General features: G+C 36.9%; 1 protein-coding gene across 1 annotated transcript in view; it reads left to right on the top strand.

The window, feature by feature from the left end:
- LOC144049361 (transmembrane protein 132C) overlaps positions 1–14888 on the top strand; it is a 134413-nt gene that overhangs the window by 5570 nt on the left and 113955 nt on the right. The gene's annotated exons all lie outside the window — the stretch shown is intronic.

A 14888-nucleotide genomic window follows, 5' to 3' on the forward strand; every position in this document is an offset into this window, starting at 1 on the left:
GAGAGAGTCAAGAGTCAATATTATTTTCCCTTTGAAATCAATCACCAGATTTGATTGTTTACAATATTGCCAATATAATGCGGAGATAAAATAAACAACCTGACTGAGATTTCTGTTGTATGTACGTGAGTGTAGTTTGAACAGTGAATAGCAGCCTTTGCGACTACTTAGTGTTTGTGACATGCCGATTCCCCCATGTTAATCCTTTATACCCTGAAAATGCATCACTTTAAAAAACAATTGTTACCTTTAACCTGACAGATTGAAATCACAACACAATACTGATTAATCGAGTTTAATGCTGTCCATAATGTGACCGTACGTTGGCAGGAAGAAAAAAAAAATCTGTTGCAGTCCTTTCATTTTGTGTTTACGAGGCACCACTGATGATTTACAATTGTCTTATTCCAACATATAATCTTAAAAAAACAAAAAAAAAACAACGACGACCGAGTACTGGTCCAGTTTTCTTGGTAGCGACCATACAATAGAATAAATGGATAATTTTTTCCATTTTTTTTTTGTACACATTTAAAAAAACAAAACATTTTGTTTATTCTGCGACGACCGAGTACTACTGGTCCAGTTTTCTCTGTAGCGGCCATACAATAGAATAAATAGATTTTTTTTTTTCAAATTTGAGTTTTTACACATTTAAAAGAAAAAAACAAAAACAATATTTTGTTTGTTCTGCGGCGACCTGGTACTGGTCCAGTTTTCTTGGTAGTGACCATACAATAAATGGATATGTTTTTTTTAACACTGGTTCCACAATTGTTTTATTGTATTCTTGAGCGTGGTTCAGCAGAATTTGAAATGTGCACTTCCACTGCAGACATTTTGTATTTTTCGACGCAAACTTCTTAGTTGATGGTGTCCGTGTCTCAAAAGTAACCAGTCATGACTGTTGGCTACTTTACAACCATTGTTTCCGTCTGTTCACCATTCAAAGGCAATTTTCTACATTTAATTGGTCATTTGTACCAATTCTTTAACTGAATATCTTTCCAACATGTAACAACAGAAAAGACCGCAAATTTCAACAATCTCTTGCGAGCAAAGAACTGAGTAAACTACCGGTGTCTTTATTTATTCATAGCACCCTGTAGGTAGGTTTGATTTAAAGCATATATCATTTTTAACTTGTTTTGCACAAGTTCAGCTTTGGGCTCACATACCACACACCTGGACCCTGTTTTCTGACAACAACCCTGGTAAATTCATATTTTACTGTCTTTCCTAAGGACACTGACAGTAAACAATCAGAGCTGGGAATCAATCCTTCCATCCATCAATTTTATATAACGCCTATCTTGTTCAGTGTTTACTGGGATGTGGAGCATATCCCAGCTGACTAATCCCTGGACTGGTCACCAGCAAAAGTGCACACACTGTATAGAGACAGGCAGCCATTTACGTTCACATTTTCACAGAGAACAAAATTAATTCGGATGAATCACACTCGTATGTGCAAATATCATAAATGCAAAAAGTCTATACAGAGTTAAAGTGCCTTGACACTGCACATTTTATAATAAATATCCAATTAATTAACTGGTTATAACTCTCTTTAACTCATTCACTACTATTGACGGGTATAGACGTAAAAAATTCATTTGAACTATTTCTAGTAGTCCCCCCCCCCCCCCCCCCACACACACACACACACTTTTGTTAACAAGAGAATAAAAACCTAGAAATGTTTTTATTGCACATTTAGAACAGATATAAATATTGTGATTAATCTTGAGTTAACTAGTGAAGTCATGTGATTAATTACAATTTAAAAAAAATTATCGCCTGATGTGAAAAGAAAAGAAAAGGAAATATTAAAAATTAGGGGCGTAAGACGATTACATTTTTAAATTGTAATTAATCACATGACTTCAATAGTTAACTAACGATTAATCACAAATTTGTACAATAAAAAATTCTAGGTTGTCACACTCTTGTTAACAAAAGTGGAAAAAAATATAAAACTAATAGAAATAGTTCAAATGAATTTTTGACGTAAATAGACGTCAATGGCAGTGAATGAGTTAATGTAAAGAAGTTGCCATTGTCAGTCGAGCAGTCCAGGCATTTCATTGCAACATTTTGCTTTTATTTACTTCTGCTTAAAATTTCCATGTTAATTATGATCATCTAAATTACAACAATTTTGAGTGTGCATCGGTACATGGTGTAATTAGAAAGCAATTATCTATATGTGTGCATCCCCAGTTAGCCTTGATGGATTCACTAGTGACTAATCAGTATGATGGTAATAGACACCTTGGACTATAATCAGTACAACTTAGCCTGGCAGGCGTGGCTCAATTCTAATGAGCTTCCTTTTCCAAAGTCATACAGTAAGCATAAACGTATTCAGTGGCATGTGCAAGAGCAAAATTTGTTGTATAGCAACACGAAGCACAGCCTCTATCACGTCAAATCTTTTGACTCAGATGACAGATACTGTAACTGGTCATTTTGGTCACAAAAGTGTTTAATCTCTACCTAGCAATAAAGTACCATCTTTGCGTACAATCAAAATGTTCTGATGTGCCGCTCAAAGCTTCGGCAAGTGAGGCGTGGTTCTTACAACTGTATAGTTAGAGCTAATAATGGCATTGGGGTTATGGAGGTATTGTGATGTGCTGTGATTAGTAATTTATTGACGATGAAGTCCTCAAGTAATTTGGCTTTGGATTTGGCTATCACAATTTCAGTGGGATTTTTTAGTGCCCTATATTTGCATTTGGTCAGCTTGCATTTACTGTTCAGCTTTGTTTACCGGTTCATTTTTGTTCAGAGTTTCCCAGGCTGGAGTACACAGTGTTGATGATGAAGGATGCTTAGATTCATGGAGTCACAATATTATCAGTGTTTGAAACATGACTCACTGGCAATTTGGTGCTCAGTGGTGCCATCCAAGCCAGGAGGGGTGTTGGCAGTCCGTGTATCTGGTCTCTGCTTGTTCATCTTACGATAATTTTCTTGCGCCATCCCAGAGGCTTGAAAAATTCTCACAAATTGGAGAGTCACACCAAGCCAAATGGATGTGACACAAATAGCAATGATTAGAACTTACACTTGTATAAATGTTTTTTCTTCTTTCCCCATTTACAATCACACATACATAGAATTGTTTGTCAGCCTAAAATGCCCCTCGTGTAGATCATTTGACAAGATGGCAGATCTTGATATGGTTTTCTCAAATGACATTCAAACTATTCCCTTGCACAAGATAAGTGCGAATAAAGCAACCTAAAAGTGATTGTTGGCCTGTTGAGCTGCTTGTGACTCATTTTGTTGTCTCTTTTCATGCTTCTCCTGCTCGTTCTCTTCTCCGAGGAGGCGGTATCGTGGATTGAGGAACTTGTAATACGATATTTAGCTGCTGTGGTGATTTCTGAAATTCAGACTGATGTAATCTAGTCTTTATCCCCGATGGCAAATTTTATTTAGTAAGGCTAATTTAGCCTGTAAGAGTGAAGAAACTGTCGCATTTTTGTCATTTTAGACTGTCCATGTGCACATGCACAGGCACAGCCTCTCTGGGATTAACACAAGTGTGATCTATATTTCTTTGACAGAGGGGTAGTAGTGCTAAGTAGGCATGATTATTTTAGCAATACCCATGCCAAGGACAGGGAACAGAGGAAAGGATAAAGGACATATAAATTTCCTAAGCTTGTCAGTTGCCGTACTTATCTAGTCTTTTCACAGATAGGAGTTGGTGAGGTTTATTTAAAAACCTCTTAATCTGACCTGTCAGGAAGCCTGCAAATATACTCTTTGCAAAAAGGGGGGTATTCCAGAAATATCTAAAACTGTCTGAGTTTCTGAACCTTGAGATTAGAGGAAACTTGTTATTGGTCATTTACCAAAGACCTTCACAGGAAGCAGACCCAGCTTGGGCCATCTAGCGTGGCGGGACAATACCCGGTGGGCCGCCAGGGGGCGGTATTTATTTCGGGTTGTGGGTTCAATTAAAAAAAAAAAAAACGCAGTTGCCCACACCTTCGTTTAGTTTAGACTTATAAGTAAAGAGCATCTACATCATTGACAATAAACTGTAAATCCATGTCTCAATCATAGGCCATAAATATCACTGCCTGCCTGCTTTTTTTGTTACTGAGGGTGTCAACAAGTTACAACAATTTAATACCAAAAGTAGCAGAACTTTAATCCACTAATAGAAACAATAACACTGCAACTATGGTAAACCTTATCTGTACAAAAATAACACGTTAAAGAGGCATAACACAGTCACAAGTGTTACTGGTAATGGCAAAAAAGCATGATGGGAAAGCCTCTATGATTATTGATTACCTTCACTGTCTTCAAGTTCGTGTTAGTTAGCTCAGTAGTGCACCATAAGTGATGAGAACACATTTCAAAATAAGAGCACAAACAGTGTTAGCTGCCTTAATCTTGCTGGTTTAACTGCATTTGGTAAGTGCGCCTTGTCAAATCTTATCACATTTAATATACATTTGCTTATTCGTCGCTTTTCGTCCCGTTGCCCAGTTTATATTTACATACTTGTTCAAATAAACACTGATCATGCTCTTGTAAAAGTATGCGATTATAAATGAGATTTTTGATCAAATGCAATATGAATATCGTTGGAGGGAATGCTCATTTATTTGACATTGATACACTAACTGTAAAATTGTGTATGTTCATTAAAACGTGAACTCAAGTGTGCCGGTCTGAGCCCTGAACTCCAGGGCTGAAAATGAGTCCCAGTCCGGCCCTGACAGGATACATAACAGCCTGAAAAGTGTAATTTCTTTGCTGGGTTTAAGTATGTGTCACTCCATGTCAGAATGTCAGATTACTCCAAAATTATTTGTCCACAACTCATGATAATAAATCTGCCCTAAATACTGTATGTGTTATATAGTGCAAAAAAAACAACAACAAAAAACTCTAAACCTTTTTGATAGCAATCTCCCAAACACATAACTAGATTAGATTTCATGTATATTGATTTTTGAAATCTTTGACTATTAGTCTTCATCAGCGACCAACTGTGCTGACCCCATTCTATTACAGTTAAAGAAATAGGTTACAGTAACGTAATCTTTCGACTGTACAGATGATTCAGTACTCATCGGTTCAAGCAATTTTGTTATTTGAATGTTACTACTTTGAAAAGGTCTCACATTTTAACCCTAAGATGGAAGTGAATGGTTTTGATATTAAATAACAAAACAAACATTTGCTGCTCTGTTTCTTTTGGTATTTTCTTAGACTAGCACAATTTTAAGTGGGCATTGCGCGTCGTGGGAGGGAACGCAGTCATCTTCCTGTCAATCCAAGTGGTTTCCATCATTCCCTTGAAAATCAGTGCAGAGAGCCACGCAGTCTATATGAAAGTAGATATGGGAGATTGGTTTAAAAAAAATAACCAGACCACACGCCTTTTTCATTTTAGTCCAGTTCTTTTAGTTTTATATTTACTAGTGTTAATTTAAACCCTTTGTGCCTAAAATAATCCCCCACAAAAAAAAACACAGACAGAGGTGGAGCTTGAGCCGTTTTTGCCTGAACACACCAGTGTTTATTTATTTTTTTTAGCATCAAGTAACAAGAACCAAAAGGATTATTAATTCTACATACTCACATCTTAAGAAATTATTTAGGTAAATGCTTCAAATTTTCTTTATTCACTGCAGCAACTTGCTTGCCATTCTGTGACCCCGCTTATGTCATTTAATTGCTTGCTTAGCCAAATGTCACTTTTTATGAGCTTATTGCTGTATAACACAATACACTCTTAGTTTCCTTCATAGTGACATATATGTATGAATTTACAATATATTAGCCACCCAAATAAGACCAGATTTGTTTTTCACCATGAGTTTACAGATTGTTGGTTGATGTAGTTCAATTAAATCAAAGTGAAACTCAATAAAATAGTGATAGCAACAAGGAAGCAGTCTTCGTAGCTACGTTTCCAAATGCTGTCCGGTAATTTTTTTAAATGTTCCTGTGCCCACTGTAGGCATACAGGCTTTTGGCATTTTGATAGCACATTTTACAGCCCACTGACTAATTTATAAAGAAGCTGTGTCAAAGCAATACAGACAGACATATTTTACACCAGGAAGTACTTTAACCTGGGCCGAATGACTCCACTGGCACAATAAAACGGCGATAAGAGATAGACGATAACTTGCTGTCACATCATAATATTTACTGTTTCCCAAGGCAAAGAAATGATAGAGAGTGTGCAATATGTGGAGACGTAGCTCAGAAGGCTGGCAGTTTGTGCTTGTCAGAAATATAACTAGATTACTGCACAGCACATGGACCTGAACTGTTTTCCCCATAAAATATATCTTTTGATGTCATTGTTTGAGTTGTGGATTTGCATATAATAGAGCAATGAGTGATGGTGTTGTGGATTTGCTCTCCGTGGGTACTTTTAAAAGAAAAGTTACCAGCCTGAAGTGCTTTATCGCCATGATATGACTAAGTTCGGTGTAATAGCATACACATAGAGAGAATTGAATTAGGGTGGATTTCACCACGTCTGATTTTCACAGCAAGAGAATCATTGGGATGCTTCATAGTATTGATAATGTGACTCCCCCCCTGCTTGTTTTTCAATCTCGCATTAGTTTTCCTCAAAAAATCATGATCTTTTAGTTTGGCCTGCTGAGAAAAACTCAGAGAGGGGGATTTCGGTTGTTTCTCCAGAGTAGCATACACAGCATCCATGAAATGATCATCATCTTCCATTTCAATGGGAGTTCCCCCCCCTATCACATTAAAAAGCTTTTCTTCTCTATTCTGAAGAAGAATCCTTTTGTCCTCTTGGATCGCTACTGACGACTTAAGCTGGATAATAAGCTACTGTCAATCACAGAAGGAAAGTTCATCTTGGCAGCTGGACGGGAAGCCTGTGGAAAAAAAGTGTGTCCCGCATTGCGGGCTGGCTGGAGATGTTTTTATTCCGTCAATGGTGAGTGAAAGCGCTCCACTTTTCTCTCTGATTTAATCTCAATAAGAAGCACTTATCTGCTTTTGCTTTAGTATCTTTGGATCTTTTGCCAATAGAACTAGAATACTTATTTTGGGGAAGTTAGTATCTGCTGTCAAAGACTTTGCTGGGACATTATTCTGTGCAAATACCATACGCTGGAGAACGTGTGCACACACACTAAATAGACGATACAAAAGAACAAGAGCACTCTGAGATCATGGAAGATGTTCACTTGAATTCAATGACAGAGCAGCATTGATCAAGAACCTTAATAAAAACAAAGTATAGTCATTTCTTCAAATACATAATTTCTTCCATATCCCCCCAAAAAGGACTTTTTAAATTGCTGCCAAGTTTATAATGTGTAATTAGGTGCACGCAAAACTTTTACTATTACAGTTTCTGATTTAGTTGAGTTGAAAAGTTTAAGAAGGACGTTTGGCCACACTACCACCCGCTTTCGACACACTCACTCGGGACAATGATTTTAGGATTTTAATTAAAAAAAAAACAACACCAAGAAATGTTACAAAAAGCTATAACACGAATGTGTGTTGCCAAAAAACATGGTGTGGATTTGCCTCAGTTGAGCTTGTAGAAGAATTGTGAATGCAATTTTAGCTAACACGGCAGTTTGATTGTAACCCTGAATGGCCATAACTCGAAAGTTATTGAGTAGTGTGTCATGTTTGGGTTCTGTTTTTGGTTGCGTGTCTCCCTTGGTCTTGTTAAGTGTAATCCTGCCCTTCCTCGTGTCAACCAATCAGTGCCCTCAGCCACTTGTGTCTTGCCCCAGGTGTGTCTTGTTGTGTCGTTAGTGTGTGTATAGTCTCCTGTCTCCCCTCTGTCTGGGTTGGATCATTGACAGTCACAACTCTTGTGTTTTGGTGCTACTTTGATTTTTGGTCTTTTCAGAACTTTGTTGGTTTTGTTTATTTAGAGTTTTACCCAGTACCCCTGTTAGTGTTTTTGTTAAATAAATCGTGTTCAGTTTAACATGCATCCCTGCATTTGGGTCCTCCAACCCCACCTTGACAGTGTCAGTATTGATATTTTCCAATGTCTTCTATGTAGGGAATGTTACCAAAATGAATAAGAAGGACTACCAGAACCTAACGTGAAAGACAGGAAGTAATGCCGTAGTACGGATTTACACAATTTTAGCTACATAGCAGCCTGAATGTTCACAACGTGATTATTCTTTAATAAGGGTCTGTATTGATATTTTATAATGTCATCTATTCATGGAAAATCACCAAAGAATGAGGTGTCCTAAAATGACTACCAGAGGTTCACGGTTAAAAAAAAAATATACAGAAAAATTGCAGGCAAGCAAAGAAACCAAGAAATCAATTCATCCATACCAATGAAAACAAGCAATTTGTGGAGGTAACCAATTTGTGAGGTATCTTAATTTGGCTGCAGTTGCGGGCTTCTGACCTAAATAAAGACCATCCTACAGATGTGTGACTATGTGTGTATGTGTAGCTAGCATATTGAGGACTTTGATTGGATCTCTATAATTCTTTGCCTTATTTTACTAATCCTCAATTTGTCAGCAAATCATCCGTCCAGTCCCTTGTGGTTTGGGCTTTAACATTTTGAAAGTAAAAATAGTTCATAAATAATTTATCATCCAGTGTAAATCTTTTTATTGATTGATTTTGTACTCTAAGAAACTCATATTGCTACCAGATGTTGTGTTCAAGAGATCAGCATCTCTTTCACAATCCAAAACAGTCATCCGCAGTAACAAACAGTCTATTTAAATTAAGTTTGCGTAATTTGAATGTCTTGATTTGGAGCAGTTTCAACAAAATTTCCCACATGATGTCAAACTGCTGTAGTGATTCTTATAGAATGGAAAATACACAGCATCATACAGAATTACACCAAATTGTTTGTATATCTTTTTGTGACATACTGACCAAAAGTGATGTAATCCTCCTTTATAATCCCATTTACCAAGTAATTCCAGTATATTCTTGAACCTAACTGAGCGGGATTTGTGTCTACATGCTTTACTAGCACAATTCACTCATGGTTAAAGTACACTCACGAAGAGGCCAGATGACTCGGATGCCTCTTTATTCATCCTGATTTACAATATCGTTCTGCAATCAAAGCACATGTGAGGGGGAGAAGAGATTAATTCCAGGGCACAGTTTATGTTTTAGAGTCTGGCCTAGCCGCAGGAATACTGATTGGCACACAGATATTTGCTTGTCTCAACCATGCAAGCCAAATACTTTCAACCCCTTTGGCCCCCAGCCATGTACACAGGGTGGCTCAAAGGATGTGTTGTCCTCGGGATGCTCCGGGCTTTTGCCTCTGACTCTGCCATCCACTGTTGTGATAACACTGTTCCAGACATATCACAGCACCTGGAGGTCCTGCTCAGAAAACCCTTAATGACACCCCCACTGACCAGAGCAGCCACTAACAGTGATGCCATTTCTCGGTTCCTCTTTTTTTCCCATCCAGTTTCCCCCAAATAGGCCAGTGGCTCAGTGTTGCAGTATTTACCCTTCATCGGTCGATACTCTTTAATCCCCGAGATGATGCTTTCTCTCATGAACTCAAAATAGCTCTTCCTTCCCCCAAGAGAAGGCGAAAGCCCATTTTTCTTTATTAGCTCTTAGCATCTTAAATGTGGCCATCCATTAGGGGCAAGGCAACAAACAGTCCCTCCAGTTCCCTTTGCAGCCTGCCAACATCTACACACACACAACCTCATTTAAGATGAACGTTAAGTAGGAGCAATAAGTGCACATTTAATTCTGCTCATGTCAAACATTAGGAAGCACGTTCTCCTTTCAAAACTTCTCATTATGGGGCTAGCTTCTCCCTTGATACCTTGTACTTATCAGCAAGGCGGACTCCACAGACTTCTATCTGCCTGAGTGATTCTTTTTCTATGGAGGTTGGCAAGAAGTAATACCATACTGGGTCATGTATTGATTTTTCCCCACTCCTCTTTTCTTGAATTTCTCGACTACTCAAAAGCATAAATCATTCCCAAATGATACCTGAAGGAAATATTGTATTTATTATTCTTGACGCACAGTCACAAATTCAATAACCCTTATTAATGGCAAATGGTGAGAAATATGATGTAGGTGATTTAATGGGATGAGAGAACTTTTGCTCATCCTTCATTCCTAAAACTGTCTTCTCTGGCTGTCATTGCACTTGCAGTGTAGTTGTTCAAAAAACTACATTCAGACAATCTGGGGGGGGGGAAACAAAATTTCACTTTTGATTATTGTTCAAAACTGAAGACAGTCCAGTAATGACATAAACTAGTGCTTCTCAATTATTTGTTGTTACGCTCTCTACCCCCGACAGGGAAAAATAACATATTTCATCATTTGTCTATACAAAAAGCATACATCTGCTAATGAGCTAATACTCTTTGCACACTCTATAGCAATGAGAGCACCACTGCCACCTACTGTAGTGGATGTGCAATTACACTTTATTCTAGTGTTTTTTATGTACAGTATGTGTATGCATATATATATATATATATATATATATATATATATATGAAGCCCGCATGTGTGTATTTGAGACCGTAAACACTAAACATACATCGTCTTTTCTCTTTACACCTGAAAGCTATCCATTTACTTCTGCTAATTTCTGTTACGTTTCCAAGCCTTTCCTCTTGGCATGTTTATTGAAGCAGAAACTGACCAGCCAGCCACCTAGGCAGCTATTCCACTGTGTGTCCACTTATTTTAGAAGTGAGAAGGAGGAACATGGCCCTCTTTCCCTGGCGTGTGTCTTAGTTGGATGTTTTTTTATTTTTGCTCCATCAGTCCCATTTTAGCTCAATGTAACCTCATGTAATCCCCCAGAGCTGACCTAAGTGAGTCTATATGATGCTTGGTAGCTACCACTCATTTGAGACCTGCCTTGTTCCCATCTGACCAACACTTACCAACAGTAAATATCTTTGTGGGCTTATCACATTGCCCAGTTAAATGGCAGTCAGGATTATCTTTGATAAGTAGTTGCATTTTTTGTTGTTGTCCCTATCGGATGAGTAACTTTATTTTCAGACAGTGTCTAGCCTATAATACGGAAACTTGGAAGTGTTTACAACAGCTCCAATGCAATCTTGTGATGCAGTACACAGACACCATAATTGCTTGACTTCCTGCAATTATGGATAAATTGTTCATGCTTATGTGTCTATTATATACAATGCTCTCACAAAGCTGCACCAAAATCTAGGAAAACAATCATTTTCAATGTTTTCAGCAAATATGAATTTCTAAATACTGTTGTGTGCAGTAGGGAGTCCTTTTATATAAACATAAAGAGAATGAGATGAGCATATACTATTTGATTTTTTTCCCTGGCTCAGCATTATCCCAGCTATTATTTTACAATTAAATTCCATAGAATAAGTTAATTTAATTATGTATGCTGTGGATTACAATTTGTATGCTGAATAAGACATTTTTCTCTCTTTATTTCTATTGTGCTACATTGCTATTATTCCATTTGTTTAAAAAATATGAATAGCAAATGTGGTATCTTCTAATATGTATAATTAATACAACTGCTTTCTCAACTTGTGCCTTTAATATTTAACATTTCATTTGCTGCATTCAAAAATTATTTATTTGGAACAAGTTAACAGGCATCATATTGTGGTTGTTTTAGATTTGATGTTTAACATTAAAATGTCTATTTTTTCATCCTTTTTAGCAATTGTTGGATAAAGTATTGAACAGCAATGGCTTGAAAAACCATGCATTGACATCATATCAATGTCGTGTTTGCAAAGTGCTCTGTCATAAAATTTGCCACAGCAGTGAATGGAAAAAGTCTGAATGCTTACTAGTTTGACTGCAGGCTTACAGGTTACCATCTGAGCCCAGACCTTTTCAGTTCTCATCCCAAACAAAGGTTGTACCTAATATAGTCATCTTAACATTATTCAACGTTATGACTGTTTGTTTGTGTTTGGATATTTTCAAGAAATATTATTTTCAAATTGTGGCAATAGTCTCACGGTCATTTTTTCAGGTCTTTTCCTTCATAAGGTTTGCTTATGCGTGAGGTGAAATGGCTTTCAATCGCTCTGTGACATGTACTATAATGGACATTGAAATTACTGCATATACACTTCCACTTTTCATTCATTTTTTTAAATGAAACATGAATTACAAATTATTTTGTAGACCTAGCCACTTTAACATTTTTTAATTGTTATCCTTTTTCTTTTTTTTTTTAAATGAAGCATACGGTGCAAATTATTTTGAGTACTACACTTGTCTGCATCTCAAATAATTTCTAGACATCAACATTTTCAGGGGCAGTTTTGGATGTACAATCCAAACAATCCTGTCTTTTTGTTATTTGACTTTCTTTTTTATTTAAGAGAAGAAAGCCGACTTCTTTTGGACGAAAATCAGATTTTAGTACAGTTCTTCAGGCATATTAAAGTAGGGGTAGTAGGGTAAAGTACTTGTATTTACTTGTCATACAATAATGAAGATAAGTTATCATTTTATTACTTAATTACTTTTGTTAACAGTTTTAATTCTTTATTTTATATTTTAACCATTTTGAATTTAGTTATAGATGTGTAGAGCAGGTGAAGTAATGTTGAACTCAATATAACTCGACCTTAACCTATCTGTTATCTTGTTTTGTCTAAATTCCCTTCTAAATTCAATCTGACATACTGAGATTCTGTTTTGAGAAAGTGCAAGCTGGCATACTGAGAACCTGTTTCGTCTAAAAGTGAAGAAAGTGCAAGCTAGCATATTGAGATTGTGTTTTGTCTGAATATGAAAGATCAACCTAGCATACTGTGAGAATGTAATCTGATTTTCGTATTTGATGGGAGGAGAAGAGGCGTTTTTATACAAACTCGGATTGTAATAAAGGGCTGTGTCTCCTGGAGGGGAGGGACACACATTCTTGGATGACACTGCTTTGGTGATATTCAATTGTGTGACCAGAGATCTCTGTAATAAATTCTCCTTCAAGGACCCTTTTCACAAGAATCTCATCTTTGATTTATTTGGACACGCAAAATATTACAAAACTTAAATATAATCCTTCACTTTACACATTCACATATATAGCAAAAGCAATCAGGATGATTCTTGCAAGACTCTGCAACAGCAAATACCTGATTGTGATTTTGTCAAAACAAAGCTGAAAAAATGTTCAAATGCCAGTAGCCACAATTTAAAGCAAGAATCCTCATTGCTTGCCCAATGAAATATGCGTTAAGCTACCAACTAAACTTCTGAAAGTCTATTATGCCTATAGCAGATTGTACACTGAGAATTGTTGAGGCTACAACCAGTAGAGGATAACCTTACCTTTAGTTGGTCCATGAGAGCTCCTGATAAAACTGTTTAAAAGCCAAGGCTGTGAGGAAGAGTGATTAAAACAAAAACAGAAAAACCTCCAAATATCCTTGTAGCAAAGTGAGATCAAATCTGTTTTTAGAGTGGTCTAATACAGGGGTAGGGAACCCTGGTCCTTCAAAGCCGCTGTCCTCCCTCTCGTCCATGTCTCCCTCCACCAACACAGTAACAGGATCGTTATTAGGCTTCTACAGAGCTTGCTGATGAGCTGATAATATAATATATAATATATATATATTATAATAGGACCGGGCTCCCTACCCCTGGTTTAATAGAACACAGTGTGGCAATTCAGGTATTGTTCTTGGAATCTTAAAAGTTAGTAGTGTATGGTGTTCCCTTTAAGTTGTGTGGCCAAAGCACTACCCAGTTGTCTACCAAAATGAGAAAAAAAGAAAGGAAAAAAAAACACACATATGGAGCATAAGGGACAAAATGAATGGTACCAATCTTCAGTGCGAAGACTGATCTAGAAAATATTCATGCCAATCTTGTATATTTTTTATGCAGTGTTATTATTTATTTAAAAGGAGTACCAAATACAGTACAGCATTGTGATTCAAACTATAGACTTATAGAATTGCATTTATCTCTCTCCTTTGGACAGACTTAAATTGTGTTTATGCACAAGACGCAGCTTGTTGTTTTTTCTTATAATGCATCGAATACATTTAACGTCACAATAGGCAGGCTCAGCAGTTTGACTAAAGTATTAAATTCTTGAATAAGTTCCACACACAAAATCTCCTCTCTGTACCACTGTGCTGTAATTTGAAGTAGTTTACAGGGTGATTCATCTTGACTGGATCATTTTCTACCCTTGCTGGTGTCATTATACCGTCAGAGTATTATCACAGCGGCCCCGCAGAGCTTAAAAAATGGTCCACCACTCTAAGAATTTCATTACTGTTTTGATAATGATTTTTTGGTCACATGCTGAAAAGTGGGGTTTCAGATTAGCATAGATTTAATGCTTTCAAAAGGTAATTTTATTAAAAAATTTTGGGTCTAAAAATAAAACCTTGACGCCATTTGTGGTTGCTACACAATGTTCCTGAAATTAATGTTACATAATAGACCTCAGGTTTAGGCACACCATTTTTTCATGCCTGTTTTTTTGTGTATTTAGAGTGTGTGCGTATACAAACAGTTTACATCTACTGTGAAGGCAGTAAATTACAACAAAGGCATTGACGTCTTGATGCCAGGGGCCTTTTGCTTTGCTTTACTTTGCTTCCCTTCGACTTGAAGGCTCAGACATAAACGTAGTGATGTTGTTACCCTGGGACGCTGAGACAAGTCTTTGTTCCTGTCGGGGTTTGCGCTTGCTGTGCATTTGTTAGCAATGTAACACAATGCCTACAACAATTCTTCTTGTCAACAAACACATTGAAACTGCTGCTTGTTACATTTCGTTCAAGAATAAGGTCAATATTCAACTTGAATTCAACTTTTAGTTCTATGGAATTTTTTTATATTCTTTAAACAGGTTTTCAGGTGTCTTT

This window comes from Vanacampus margaritifer, chromosome 3, assembly GCF_051991255.1.
Source record: "Vanacampus margaritifer isolate UIUO_Vmar chromosome 3, RoL_Vmar_1.0, whole genome shotgun sequence".
Classification (NCBI taxonomy): domain Eukaryota; kingdom Metazoa; phylum Chordata; class Actinopteri; order Syngnathiformes; family Syngnathidae; genus Vanacampus; species Vanacampus margaritifer.